The following is a 13,899-nucleotide window of genomic DNA, read 5'->3' as shown; positions in this document are numbered from 1 at the left end:
CACAATGTGTGGTAACAGACTGATCATGTGCATAGTCATTGTGCTATAAGGCATTTTTTTTGCAGTAGAATGACAACATTGGGTCTGCCCTGGATTTGAATTGGGCTTACTAAATTACTAGCTGTTAAATTTTGGACAGGCGATTCAACATCTCTGAGATCGCAAATGATATCTCCTACTTCACAGCTTGTTGAAATAATTCAAGACAATATATGTAAATAAAGCAGGAATTACTTAATAAAAGGTAACTACCATTGTTATTACCATGAACACTCAGCGGTAGCCTATTAGTAATTATTTAGTTATTTTGCCTTATTAAGCAAGAAGTAGGAAACACCTTTTCTACTCTAAGCAATGAATAAGAAGCAACGGAAACAAAAATTTGATATAGGAACAAAAAGCAATAGCAAAGTATCTTCTCGTAGTTGAGAACACAAGCAAAGCGAAAGAGCCAATAAAGAAAGAAGTGAGTAATCTCAAAGAAAAATGTTGGCTACTTTATACATTTAGGTAGAGTGGAACTTTAAAATTGTCTCTTCTATCATCTTTGGAAGAAGTTATCAACTGAAGTTCTAGAGAATGCTCAAAGCACACAAACATACGTGAACATTTGTCCAAGCAGATACATGACTACCCCCACACAGACTTACTTCAAACATCCCTATGAGCAAAGGAGTTTACGTGGGATGGAATTTGTTTTTTACTAGACAAAAGTGAAGTCTGATTAAGTTAATATTCCAAATCTATCAATGGAAAAGTCAAGAGTACTAACTTGCACAGCTGAATTATTTCAGCCACTCTTCTTTTTTTGTTTTAGCAAAAGAAACATTAAATGGTAGAAAGGAACTTGGTAATGAAGAGGTTAAAATTTTTTTAATGTTTATTTTATTTTTGAGAGAGAGAGATAGAGAGACAGAGACCAGCAGGGGAAGGGCAGAGAGGGAAGGAGACACAGAATCTGAAGCAGCCTCCAGGCTCTGAGCTGTCACCACAGTGCCCAATGCAGGCCTCGAAGCCACGAACCATGAGATTATGACCTGAGCTGAAGTTGGACACTCAACTGACTGGGCCACCCAAGTGCCCCTAAAGAGTTTAATACTAAACATATTTCCATCTATTGTGAGTCTTTGGGCCCAGGCCCAGGATAAATCACTAGCCAAGATAATTTATACTATGGTTTCTGAAGGCAAATGTTATTTTAGAATGACAAGAGGGGCGCCTGGGTGGCGCAGTCGGTTAAACGTCCGAATTCAGCCAGGTCACGATCTCGCGGTCCGGGAGTTCGAGCCCCGCGTTGGGCTCTGGGCTGATGGCTCAGAGCCTGGACCCTGCTTCCGATTCTGTGTCTCCCCCTCTCTCTGCCCCTCCCCCATTCATGCTCTGTCTCTCTCTGTCTCAAAAATAAATAAACAAAAAAAAAATTTTAGAATGACAAGAAAACAGATTTGTTTCCAAGTTCATAATAAGTGGCAACAATTCCTTCATGCCTTCTACCTTTATGCTTTTATTTGTGTAGTTGTACTAGGAAAATAATAGCTACATTTTACTGGGATTTAATAAGTAGATAAAAAACACCATGGCAAATATTCAGTAACAATTTAAGTATTAGTGAATTCCATGTTCACTGCAGGTAATTCATTAACATGAATATACATTCAATTATCTCTCATCTTCTAAGAATTTCAAACAGTATACTACAGAACAACAAAAAGGTGAATTTTACTTCACTCTAGGGAATCAGATGTAATTTTCTATTTTCCTTTGGACCTCAAACAGGAGAAGAAATGAATTTCCAAGTATTCTTAACCCTTACTCATAGAAAGGGGATTGAGACTATTTAATCAATTAGGTTTCCTAACAGTTATTATGTGGTTACCATGTCACAAAACAGGGTGCAAGAATTAGATTCAAGACATGTAAGAGAACAAAAATCCTCTAAAAAAAGACTTGGGTGCCTAGGTGGCTCAGTTGTTTAAGTGTCTGACCATTGCTGTTGCTGTTGTTTTAATGTTTTTTTTTTATTTACTTTTGGAAGATAGAGGGGTGGGGGGGGGGGAGAGGGAGACAGAAAATTCCAAGCAGTCTCTGCACTGCCAACACAGAGCCCAACATAATGTTCAAACTCATGAACCATGAGATCATGACTTAAGCCAAAATCAAGAGTAGGATGCTTAACTGACTAAGCTACCCAGGTGCCCCAAGCGTCCAACTCTTGATTTCAGCTCAGATCATAATCTCACAGGTCCATGAGTTCAAGCTCTTCATAGGGCTCCTCACTGTCAACACAGAGCCTGTTTGGGATTCTCTCTCTCTCTCCCTCCCTTTCTGCTCCCCACTGGCTCACACCCTCTGTCTCAAAATAAATAAATAAACTTTAAAAAAAAAAGCCTTCCTTGACTAGTAGTTTTATTGCATATTAATAGATGTTCTATGAAATAAAAAGGTCTCATGGATAAATAAGTTTAAAATAATAAGGTTTAAAAAGTTGAACTATTTTTTCTCTCTTATTTATTTTCCTTTATTTTTTTCTTGCTACAGTACGTATCTCAATTTTTAATGAATGCATGTGCAGTGGGAATTTCCAAGAGGGAGATAGAGAATGCACTATCTTCCAAACTTGTTTGACTAATAAACCCAATTTTTCTGGATGATATTTTCAAAACTGTAGTTTGTGTCTAATTCTCTCTGTACACAAAAGGAAACTTCACTGCGGAGAAGTTACTCAAAATCACAGGTAATTGTAGGACTAGTACTAGGATCTGCATTTTCTGTGTCTAGAGGCAGAAATATTTTCATGACAATTCTCATTCTTCAGCTCATATCATAGTCTGTTTTCAGAAGAATTCCAACTTGTAAAATGTTAAGCCTTAAATTATCTTTATTATTATGTCTTTTTTGAGAGAGAAGGAGAGAACAAGCATGGGAGGGACAGAGGGGGAGAGAGAGAGAATCCCAAGTAGGCTCTAAGTCAAACTCAGAGCCAGACACAAGGCTGGATTACATGACCAAGAGATCATGACCTGAGCCAAAATCAAGAGTCAGATGCTTAATTAACTGAGCCACCTCGTTTGGTGCCTCAACCCTTAAATTATTTTTTATATTATGATGAAATATATTGGGGTGCCTGGGTGGCTCAGTCAGTTAAGCGTCTGACTCTTAATCTTGGCTCAGGTCACAACCTCATGATTCATGGATTCAAGCCCTGCATCACACTCTGCTAACAGTGTGGAGCCGGCTTGGGATTCTCTCTCTCCATCTCTCTCTCAGTCCTTCCCGTTCTCTCTCTCTCTCTCTCTCTTTCTCTCTCTCAAAATAAATAAATAAACTTAAAAAATTCACTCTGTGCATTTATTGAGTTACTAATTAAATCAACTTCTCAAGAAAAGGAAAGTGGCTATAATTCTTTAATTTTGAAGATTTTCTTTTATCTTTGCTTCCTTTATGTGAATCCCTAATTTTTCACTTCTTTTCCTCCTACCATACTGCACCCTGCCGGGCATATTTCTGTTGCATATATAATCTCACATTAGGGAGAGTACTCTTCTAAATAGAGCAGGCCCAATATTAACTCCAATTAATTGTATTGGTCACAGGTTGTATATAAGTGGTAAATTCAGTTCTCAGGATTAAAATAATTATTTCATGCACCAAACATTATACCACAGGTTTACACATATATATTTTTGTTTAATCATTATAACCACCTTACAGCATGGGTAATGTTTTAGAATACATTTTATATATCAGAAAAGGAAACTTTAAAATTTTAAGGTAGTTGTCCAAGATTGTACCCTAGTAATTCCTGGGTTGCAGTTCAAACACTGGCAATAGGACTCCTGAGTTACACTCTGCCAACTCACCTTACTGTTGGCTTAGCTTTTAGGTAGGTGATCCTGGCAGTTGAAAACAAGCGACCAAGACTAGAGTGATTAATTTGATGTTATGACTAAGAGAAGAGAAATCATTACTGCAAGATGGACACCCAATCTGTCACTCAACACCATGTCAGTCTCACTTTTAGAAAAGCATTATTTTTATCTGTTTCCCCTAACCTCCAATCAAAGATGATGATTATATCCAATATCAATAACTTCCAAGTACATTGTAAATGATCAAGTAAGGATGAATATTCAGCTGCATAATCAGTAAATACTGAGTTGTGACAATTTTAATAGCCCACCAGTAGGCAGAAAACATTTGAACTGAAGACATGAAAGATGACTTTTATTGATTGATATGTTGTTGAGTGTAGAAGAATGAATTCAAAACCACATTTGAGTATTTGAGAAATGGTCACTGCTCTTCTAATAAACATGTAACCAGCTCTCATATTTAAGGTGCCATTTTCACTTAAAGTAACAGTGTTTTTGCATACAGCTTATTGTTAGTTGGCCCTTCCAGATTCATCATCAGCCTCTCTGTGCCCTACTCTGCGCCTTGGGAGGTGACTTCCAAGGGCTGCTGTCATTAAGCTCCCCTGCTGTCTGGCTTCATGTCTACCCTCTGGGAGGCACTACCTGGGGTCAGAAGGTAGGAACAGAAGTAGGGCAAGGAATTTATTCCCTTTTCTGCTTTTGTATGTTGTTTGGTCCTTTCCTCTCATCTATAGGCACAGCTCCCTTCAGAGCAACATATCCTGTGGGTTCAGCTAACTGCTCCCTCTACTTGCCATTTTATACCTAAAAGTGGTAATTTCTTTTCATTTTTATAAGCCTGTGCCTCTGGCTGGTTTCCTTATTCCTGTCCACACCTCTGTAAACATCCCCTCCATTTAACCCTTGAGATATCCCCTTGACTAAGGCATCTGCATTCCAACTGGGCCCTGACATACCTTGTTTAAAAAAAAAAAAAACAATAAACAAACAATGAAACCACACTCCTCTCCACGGTGGAAATGGCTTCTCACCACAATGCAGCAAAAATAATGTACTCACTGTACAATCTCTGAGGGTTTTGCTCATCTCCCCTGTGTTCAACAGCTATACCTGTGACCCACCTGAAAGCCTGTAGACTATTTCCCAACCCATTTGGTATAAATTTTTGTTATAAAGGACTGAATAGTAAGAAATATCTTCCTGAATGAAAAGTTTTGATGCCTTAACTGAGACATGGATTAAGAATTAAAGAGAAAATACTTCCAGTCACCAAGAACTGTCTTCTTTTGTTTCCTTTTGAATCAGTCAGAAAGTAAATTCTTTTTGATAGTTGAAATCATTTACTATGAATTATTATGTCTTCATTTCAGAGACCATCATTTCAATAATTAATATAGTCCTTTTATCTTAGTTTTATCAACTATAGGTGTAAGAGAGATATTCCCAATTTCAACACTATTTTAAGGAAGTGAGAAAATGGAAAAGGAGAAGATCAAACATAAAGAAAACTGGCATCCTCCTACACAGCATAGTGTTGAAGGTTTTTTTTCAGACTCTGTTGAAGGAAAATGTAAAAACCATGAGACACTCATTTAAAGAAACACATAAAAACCAAAGTAAGGACATGAATAAAATCTTCAAAAATTAGTATAGATGTTTATTTTTGAATATAAGGAAATAATGACAGCTTTTCAAGATCTTATAGGTAATATGGCAAATAATTAGATATTAATAAAAACCTTAATGTGGAATTTTATTTCAGTTACTGTCTTTTATAATTTTAATCATTCAAACATTTATCTTTTGAGAACTTTAAGCTCCTCTTAATGTTATTAGGATCACTTGTGATGATTAGTAGGAAGAAACTAATATAATAATAAGAACATTTATGAGGCATTTACCATGAACCAAGAACTATGCTATATGGTTTATATACACTAACTTATCCTCCAAGTGACTAATTCGGTTGACGTTTACTGAGCACTTAGCAAGAACCAGATACAGTTCTACATGTTTTGTATACATTAACTCATTCAACCCTATATTAAACATATGAGATGGGTACAGACAAGAGCACTAAGGCAGAGACAGTTTAAGCAATGTGCTCAAGGTTACACATCTGTTAAGTGGTGTAGCTGTGATATACGCACCCAAGGACCACTTCAGAAGTCATTCGTTTAAACACTCCGTTTTTATCATTCCCATTTACAATGGGGTGAATGTTTAAAAATTAAATAATTTGTCCAAGTCACAAAGCTAATAAGTAGTTGTATTTGTTTACTAGGGCTATCATAACAAAATGCCATAATCTGAGTGGTTTAAACAACAGAAATTTATTGTCTCAAAATTCTGGAAGCTAGAAGTACAAAATCAAGATGTTGGCAGAGTTAGTTCATCTGTGAGGGAAGTTCTATTCCAGGTCTCTCTCCTTGGCTTATATATGGCTGTCTTTATGTTCACATGACATTCTCCCTGTATGGGTGTCTGTCTCCAGATTTCTCCTTTTTTTACAGATACCAGTCAAAGGAGGTTAGGGCCCATCCTAATGACCCCATCTTAACTTGATTATCTCTGTAAAGACCCTAACTACAAATAAAGTTCATTCTGAGGGACTGGAGGTTAGGACTTCAATAGAAGTTTGGGGGTAGGACACAATTTAAACCATAACAGTAATTTGAAATAGAGCTAAAATCTAAATTCCCTCTCAAGTTTCTGGCAATGCAATTAGACAACAGAAAACCTTTCTCTCAGCAACTCAAATAGAAATATCACTTACTTACAATCTCAGGATCCAAAGATGCAAAGTGACCAGTGGCAGAGAGAAGCCCAGACAATTGTCCTCCACTCTCCCTTAACTGGGACACCATGTTCTTTCTGGAACACTATGACATATATATTAGGACCCTAATTCTCCAAATGAAGGAAGGAGTAGATGAATGGAATGACCATTTCTCTTCTATCAGTTGCAGACCTCTCTTCGAGCAACAAATTCTGAGAACCTATCTAAACTGCACATCTCTGCTCTTAAATCACTTTATCAATAATCACAATGCTGGACCCATGATAGGTCTACCAAGAGTTGTTGCCACACGTATAAAAACAACCTATATTATATGTCAGCCAAAACCCTAGTAGGATTAAACAGCTTTAAATTAACTCAACTTGTCTTAGCATTTCATGACTGAATAAATATGAAACAGAGAAAAAACACTCTCTTTATAGTAATGGACTTAAAATCTTAATTTTTTATTTTCTCAAATAAAAGACAGCTTTTCAATAGTCAGCAATGAGAACATGTGATTCTAGGGATGTAAAAAGCAGATGTTCCTTTATGCAAAAACAGAGACCACAGGGCTGTAATATTCCCCTTAATATCATTTTTCATTTCCATTGTGTATAAACTATAATTTTAGAAGAAAAAAGAATGAGTTCAATGCTGAGCCAGTATTTTTTAAGTTTCATATTAGCAAGCTTATTCTATAAGATTAGTCTTGGATATTCCATAAAACCTAAAGTAATTATTTAAATCCAGCCCTGAAGCAGGAGGTATACTTAGCACATACATTTGCAATAGTGCTGTAGTTGCTCCTTAGCAAATGTGAAAATGTGATCATGTGTCTTAATTATGGTATAATAATGATGATGATGGTGAGGATGATGATGATGATGATGATGATGATGATGATGATGTTGATGATGATGTTGATGATAAACACTGTGAGAACCCAAAGCCAAAAGTGAGCATTTGATGCTGTTTTCTGGAAACTTTGCCCATATCTAGAATATTTAAGCACTGTTTATTCATTTTATCTAATGTACCTATTTCTTAAAGGAATTATGTGTTATAGTTCTCAGTGTTCCTATTTTACAGATGAAGAGAATGAGACCCAAAAAGCTAAGTTACAGCCTAGGGAACGGTGTTATGTGTGAAAATCAGTATCTGCAACCTAATTCCTCTTTCCTGGTACCTCTACTACGGTAAAAAGTGCCAGAGAGACAGCTAGGCAGGAAGGGCTAGCATTTGAATGCTGAAGAAAAGGAAGAATTCCACATACACCATTGGATCCAGTAGACAAGGGGCTCAATCTCAGGACTTGTGGCTCAAACAGGAGAGGTCAATTGTGAGCAAGTTCTCAGAATTAAGCATACACTTGGCATCGGGAACAGCACTGGTGAGCAGACCTGCTGAGCTCTATGCCTCACTTTTATTTTGCCTGGTTCAAATTGCCTGCAGGTAGTCCTTGATCTGTAGATACTGACTGTGACTTCATGAGGCTAATGAGGCTTTTAGGTGATTCTTTTCTTTCAGAAAAGAAAGGGATAGAAATTCGAGCATTAAACCATGACTTTCCCTAAATTAAGCAGGGCAGAGTTGGCGACTTGGTTACACAGCATTTTTGGCACCCTTCCTGCACCAGGACTAATCTCCCCAAAAAGTCATCTCTTTCTGAGAACCTAAAATCTGGATTAAACTGTTTCCTGGTCTTTCCAAATCTACTGCACGTCTACGGTAAGATTTCAAGTACTGACCATCTTGAACATCCTGGCATTCCAACCCTTTTCCTATGTGTTCATTTGTTCACATATTTGCTAGAAACTTTGCAAAAATGAACATACTGTTTTCAAAAAACAGTAGGCAAATCAATTTTTACTAAACAGGACATATGGTACTTCCTAGGCAAAATAGTGTTTGGATGGTTGTGATGTGTCTTATAAATTCAGGTTTATAATTTATAAAGAAATTACTTGTAAATAACTTAAAATGTAGATACTTATAATATTTAGAAATTCATGTTTATAAAAACAAAAGTATTTTTAATTAAAATACATGCCTTATATCGTTTTAGTCTCAAACCAGTTAAATATATACATCTTCTTCCAGTTAGAAGGATTTATGATGGCTCTTTGTCCTGACAGAAGCCTGGGTCAGTAAGAAAGCTATGTGCCTATTGCCCCAGCATGGTGTGTACACTGATTTTTTTTTCTTTTTATAAGAAGTGCTCATTTCAGCATATCTGTCAAGATCCACTGCCCCCCTTCAATTACAATATAGTGATTAAGAAGGAAAAGAAAACCTTAAGGATAACTCATCTGTTCTTTAGATTTTTAAGTTGTTCATTCAACCGAAAGGTGATTTTGCAACAGATGGAGGGAGGCAAGTTATTGATGCGGCGTTTGGTTCCAGAGGCAATTCAGTCCTTTCTATTTAATTCACATTGGTCTTGTGCATGAAAGACCCAAGAACTTCCCCGACAGTTTCCATTGTCTTATAGTAATTTAATGAAACAATCCTGACTAAGCAAGTCTAAGTGGGAAGAAGAAAGTAAGCACTTTTGCCCACATAACAAAATGTGTAAGATAGGTTTTTTTTTTTTTTCATTGGGCGGGGGGTATTGTCCTGTTTTGTTTTGTTTTCAAGTAAAGTAGGGAGAACCCAACTCAAAGGGAAATGGAAGGGCTATTCACACTTTGGAGTTAAAACAGTCATAAAGTAAAACAATTTTTTGGATCAAAGCTGCTTTCCCTGCACATAGCAGAGGCCCATGCAGCGAGGTCAAAGATGTCAGATCTCACTGATGTCACATGAAAATGTGATACTAGACATCGCTGGGCAAAAGGGGAAACTTAGCTGCAAAAGGGTACCACTGAGGTTCCCCCTCCATTCCTCTTTGCCTCTGCTTGACCTCTCTCTTCTCATTTTTCTCCCTGTTTTTGCTCACGTTAGCATTTTCCTATCTCTTCTCATACTTGGCTTTAACTTGTCAGGATTCCAGCCTTAACCCAGCATGATCATTCATGTTAACCTTCCCATTCCCAAATACCTACAAAAGGAATGTTATTGGACCAACTAGAAACAGATGTGCATATCTGAAGTAGCTGTTGTAGGGAAATGGATCACAGGACATATATCTGACTACTTCACTTTAGGTGGGAAGAAAAAATGTTTCTATACCCTTCAAGATTCTTCTACCTGGTCTAAGAATTAAATTGACATGAGACAGATGAACAGGAGGGAGCACATGGAGGCTCAATAGTGAAACTGAGAACCAAAGAAATGATGAAGGCAGGAGGTTTTTATACCTTTTAGACACAGAGATGTAAATCTCTGAGAAATTGACAGGGCAAAGAAAACTTATGTTTGGGAGCTTCAATTAGTAAGAAATTCTAAATAAAATTTGGGCTGCGGTAGTAAATTAGAAAAAAGTGACAAAATTTGCTTATATAGCCTTCTTGGCTCTGAGTTTCCTATCTCTGATGATAAGAAGTCTCTTTATCTCTTGGTACAGAATTGGTACTTTTCACATGGGAGATTTATTTGCTGCTTACAGGGGGTTAGAGGGGGGCCAGATGTTCTTCTTGCACCGGCTGTTCCTTAATTAACTTTAATTCAGAATCATCAATATGCCATTATTGCATATTTTGGGGCAGCCTGCCTTGGGCCTCTACAGTGTACTGATATGTGGCTGCTATAAATGTTTTAATTCAAGAAATGTTTTTTTTTGTTTTAAAAAAAAAAAGCTCAGAAAATGCACCTCCTACAATATCTGCTACATTGAGGAGTCACAAACATCAAGTTTAAGTCACCTCTTATCTCCAAAGTGAGACAATTACTGCCTTCTGTATCATCAATGATGGGGAACATCTCTACCTTGTATCTTTACCCTGTTGCACTGTGCAGCAGTCTCTCCTCTACCTGCAGTGGCTAAAAGAGCTAAAGAACAAATATTGTAACCTGACATAATTCACACCTAACAATCTGGTTGTATGGTCACGATTAAAAACACTTCACCTATTATTCTGTTTCGTGGAGGGTGTAGTGGGGATAGAGATATTAAACTAAATAATCTCTGAGATTCCCTCCAGATCAAATGTGTTTGTGAAATGTTTTGCTCTCAGTCATTTTGATAGATTCAGTATTAAACTTGGTTTGGTAAATGTCAGAGAAATGACTACAGCTTCTCTGTTTGTAAAATGGTGTATTTCCTAGTTAGCTCTCTCCCATCTCACGGCACTTTATCCCATACTGAACATCACCAATATCACAACTTCTAGTGGTGTGAGCATGTCAACAACTTTCCTCTGTGTCCCTGTTGCTGTTCTCTTAATCAATGATGCCCTTTTCACCTTTTCCTGCTATTGAAATTCTACTTATATGTCAAGGCCCAGTTAAAACATCACCTCCTCTCTGCAGCCTTCCCTGACAACAAGGATTAATTGCCCTTTCTTCTAAGGCACAAGTTACTAATGCATCTCTTCTAGCATGAATTTCACTGGGATTGAAACAATACTTATTTGGTAATTTATTTTATATTACTTACTGAGTCACAATGCTTTGAGTACATGGATTCTTTCTTAGACATCTTTGTAACCCCATTAGTACCTAGAAAAGCATTTAGAATCTGCACTGAATGGATGTATAAATGAATGAATGAATGAATGACTATTCATTAAATAAAAACATCTAAAATTAAGAATCCAGCATTCTTGAAAATAAAACATTTTACAAACAATAACATTTTGGAAATCCTTTCACAGTATAATGAGGAATTAATTTGTATAAATTTTAAATCTGATGATGGTCACCAATCCAAGTAACTGGGCCAACAGGAAATCAGTTTAATAATCTTTTTCTCCACTTTTATGGCTTTATATTCAAATATTCAATGTTTAAAATAAATTTCCTTTGCCCATTGTCATGCATTATCATGAAATTCAATGGAAATATTTTGTTTTATACTTGGAATCCTCTAAAAGGTGAATTTTCTATCTATCCTGCCTTTTATGCCTTCTCTCTAATGATGGGCACCTCACCTTGCTGTGTTCTCTGACTTTATCCTCAACATCATTTAAATACTTCCACTAGTTTCATCTTGTAAAAATGTGGCATGGTCTGCATGCATGAGTGTGATATTGTCTCCCATACTGACTTGGACTCCATGGCTGCATACAGATAGTTTATAAAGACAAGTTATATCCTTCTTTTGGGTGTTGCTCAATTACATGAATGCATGTCCTAAGATCTTGGGCTGGAATTAAGAGTCTCTTCTGAGGGATATTTGGAAAATATCAACACTTCAGTATGTGGGTTTGTAATCAGTCTCTTAATTTTTTGTATCTGATCCCTATGACTGCTTGACTAAAAACAGATAAGCCAAAGATGGTTCATAGCAAGAGGAAGTTTCTCTGTGATTTCTCAAATCAAGAACTTCTCCAAACCAACTGGAAACTGAGTTTCTCCCAAGAATACTACTACTTGTATTATTCTGTCTTCATAGTTCTATTGTTTTCTGTCCGCCGTTCTTGAACTAGTAAAAAAGTGAGATAAGTTTTGAGAATAACTGTTACCTTCCTTGAAAATACTTCACAGTAGGAGCGCCTGTGTGTTTCAGGCTGGTAAGCATTCACCTCTTGATTTTGGCGCAGGTCATGAACTCACAGTTTGCGAGACGAGTCCTGCCATCAGGCTCCACCTGACAGTGTGGAGCCTGCTTGGAATTCTCTTGCTCTCCCTCTCTCTGTCCCTCCCCCACTCACTCTCACTCTCTCTCAAAAATAAATTAATAAACTTAAAAAAATACTTCAAAGTAAAATAAAGTCTTACCTAGTTGAACTGGTTTATGTTAATACAGTTGGAATTGGGGAAAGAACAATGTAATTTAATGTTTCTTCTAGTTTTGTGATTCTATGTTTTAAAGACATGAAAATAGTTTAGCTACTTCAAAAATGTCAGAGATTCATAAGTGAGACAAGTTAGCTCCAAAGAACTTGAAATTGAGATGGCTCTTTGAACATGCCAGCAGTGTACTAAAAGATCATTAAATGTATCACACACACACACACACACACACAACAACAACAACTCTGTGAATCCCCCAAGGTAATCTGGAAATCATCACCAGTAAACAGAACTAAGGTATATCTGTAGTTGCTGTTGTCAGAAACTTCATTACTTGTATTGCCCTCCATAGGAAATGAAAAAAGAAAAAAAAAAGATATGAGCAGGGAAAATGATCAGCCTGTCCATGAGAAATGGGAAGCCCACAGAATTAATAGCAAGTGTTGTTTACATGGCACCCTCCATTAATGAGACCACCCTGGGGAGATGCTGGCACAGGCATCTGGGGCAGGGAGTACTCTGTGGTGTGAAACCAACACATTCTAAACAGAAAGTACTCACTGTTATTTATCTGCCTCTGCATTCATTCAACTCTCACTAAAACCACCTTCTAATTATTAATTTGACAGTAATAGAAGAGTTTACCTAAACAAGGGACTTGAATATTCCAGTTAATGAAAATCATCACTCACTGTAAATTAATGCATCTATCTTAATTTATTCATCAGTTTCCCCAATAAATTTATTTAAAATGAATAAATTGTTCTGAATCTAAACACCAGAAAGTGTCCTGATAAAGATATAATGTGGACATGCTGAACCTCAGAAAAAATGAATAAACGTATTGCCAAGCATCAAGACTGTCCAACCATCTACTACTAGTAAAAGAAACTCATCATTAACCTCTTTGTCTTTTAAATGTTACATTGAAGTATAATATACATTGATGGGTTTTCAGGTAGTTTTTGATTGGTACTATTACAGATGGTGTTGCTTTCAGGACATTGGGGGTATATTTCAGGAGCAGAGGGACTAAGGCTGGGTATGACCTGCTTTGGTAGCTGCTACCAAAACAGTTCTTTCAAGGAGTTGTACAGGTTTCATTCTCATCAGCAATATGGGTTGCAATTACTACATCATCAGTGCTTTATTATCTTCTTTCAATCTACAATAGTGTGGCCCTCTGTGTTTACCTAGTACATTGATTTCTTATGAATATTTTTAAATCAAAGAGTTATGAACTAAGAATGTAATTTGTTGCATCAAATGCTGTATTAAATTAGCATCGCTGTATGAGCTCTCATGATGTATTTCAGTAAGTGATGCAGACACTTAGGTAAACAAATCTACTCCAATGAATCACTGGCAAATAACAAGTAACAACAATAATTTCCTAGCAACTAGAGT

The sequence above is a fragment of the Leopardus geoffroyi genome, chromosome D2, assembly GCF_018350155.1.
Source record: "Leopardus geoffroyi isolate Oge1 chromosome D2, O.geoffroyi_Oge1_pat1.0, whole genome shotgun sequence".
In the NCBI taxonomy this organism is placed as follows: domain Eukaryota; kingdom Metazoa; phylum Chordata; class Mammalia; order Carnivora; family Felidae; genus Leopardus; species Leopardus geoffroyi.
The sequence above is the reverse complement of the archived record's forward strand: the minus strand, read 5'-3'. Positions refer to the sequence as shown.